We start from the raw sequence: 2,329 nt of genomic DNA on the forward strand, positions 1-2,329 counted from the left end.
CCAAGCATTCCCTGCCGTTTCTGGACTCAGCCAAGGATCCTGATGAGGAGGAAGAAGGTATGGGGAAAATGTGGTGAGGGATTTCAAAATGTCACTCTGCACTCAGGCTGTTCTCGTGACAGTGGTATGGAGTATGGCACAGCTTTTAGATAGTTGAGATTGGGGAAAAGCAGCATGAGGTTATGAAAAGAGCTTGAGATTTGGAGTTACCGGGCCAGTACCTGAATTCCGGCTGTGCAACTCTAAGCAAGCCACTGCACCTCTCTGAGTCCTGCAGACTTCACAGGGCTATGGTGAACATCTAATCCAACAATAAACTTCCAAGCATTTTCTAAAACCACAAAACACTAATCAATTATTAGTTATTTGTGTGAGAGTTCAGAACTGGAAAAGTTGATTGAGCCATCAATATAAATGTGAGAATAAAAGTCTGAGAGAAGTATTATAAGATTTTTGGCCAGTTTAACTCCTTAAATTATCCTATTTTATAAACCCAAATTGTCTCATATCAGTTTTGCTTCTCCTATTGTTGACCTTCCTTAACAGTCTTTCCCCTTGATGGTGAATTTGGACCCTTCCCTTATAAAGCCACAATTCTTGCAGGTAGTCTCTATGTTGATTTGTTCAAAATGAGCCTTTTGCAGTTCATCCCTGTCACTTTGTCCTCTTACTGCAAGGGGCATCTCTTCCTGAGTCTCCCAAGTTAAGCTGAGGAACCAGGCATTCCACCTGGCCCACTCTTCCCTGATACCTGAAAGGATCTGCCCAGCACTGTGGGGACCAGGGAAAGATTTATTTAGAAAAGGGGATGGAAATGTATGGAACTCTCAGTCATACTTGGATAACAATGGTGGAGATTCGTACCTCATGGAAAGCTCTCAGGAACTATGGCTGTGGCTGGACTGGAGAGAAGGTGATCGGAAAAGTACAGACCTTCTGGGCTACAAGTGGGGAGGAAAAATGAAGATGAGAATGGAGAATTAATACTCACTTCCATAGTTATAAACTTATAGATTTTTTCTCTTTTTTATTCAGGATGTAAATCTTACAAATTTTAGTGATTATTTTCAGTGGGTCAGATAAACAATTGGGAGTAGGGGCAGGAAGTACTGAAAAATATGGACTACAATTACATTAAACTGTCTACCGTGTATCACTTGAAACAGTCATTTCTCTTCAAACTAGGGCTTTTGTTACATCACATGCAACAATTTGTTATGTTATTTTAATGTCAGATTTCTGAAAACATCATAAATCTATAACGTAGACTGAGTATTTAAAATTGCTAAGCAGGGAGAGTTTTCTGTACAAAAACAAAACAAAACAAAACAAAACAAAACCTGGGACATACTAGTGAACCACAATAAAGGCTATAGCTATAAGCATAGACTCTTAGAAATAAGTTAGAAGAATAGCTATTTTAATCCCTGTCATTTTTATATACTATGAAGATTAAGAGTGGTATTATTTGGCAGGCAGTATTATTTGAAGGCAGGTGTTAGACATGCAATTATCATAAAGACTCTATGAGGCGGATGACCACATGATACAAATTTATCTTTATTCTAATGTAGTTTACAGAGTTTTTTTTCTGACAAATTACACTACACTTTATGGAAATGTAACATTTTGTATGAATGGGAAGGATAAGCCTGGTTGCATGCTAATGAGGGAGACAAAGTAGCCTCGCTCTTATTTGCAACTGGCCCAGACCTTTCCATTAGCAAATTAAAATCTGTTCAAATTTATTTACTAATATATTAGGAGAAGCTTCAGGCTAACCCCTCGACCTATATTATATAGCAAACAACTATAGCAGTGCAAATAATTAATAGCATGTAATGCACCTCCTGTTTATTTCTTCTTCATGCCCAGGGGTCAGCTGTATAGTGGGTTTGCCATCTGCATTCAGTTACAAGGGTATATTTACTTAAAATTTATCAATTATAGTTTTAAATGGCTTTCCTTAATTGCAGTCTTCTTATTCAAGAGTGATACATATCATATATGCTTTGTGTTTATTTCTATATTATATCACCTGCTCCTGACCAACTCTGAGAGGAGCCTATTCTTTTGAAAATAATATCCCCTGAAGCCTGTTATGTTGTTTGTGTTTACTGCATAATCACGAGAGCCATGGCTTTGTTCATCCTCATTATACCAATACTGAACTGATCGGTGTTCGCTCTCTATATCTAGGAAAAACCTTCTCTCAATTACCTTGTGGATCCTTAAAAGAGAGAGTTGGTTGCTAATGGATCTGAAATTTGCAATGCGAATGTCAGAGTCTACAAGCAGATGAGTGGACTAGGCTTTGCTGACCTCTGCT

Source organism: Rousettus aegyptiacus, unplaced genomic scaffold, assembly GCF_014176215.1.
Source record: "Rousettus aegyptiacus isolate mRouAeg1 unplaced genomic scaffold, mRouAeg1.p scaffold_m13_p_9, whole genome shotgun sequence".
NCBI classification, from domain to species: domain Eukaryota; kingdom Metazoa; phylum Chordata; class Mammalia; order Chiroptera; family Pteropodidae; genus Rousettus; species Rousettus aegyptiacus.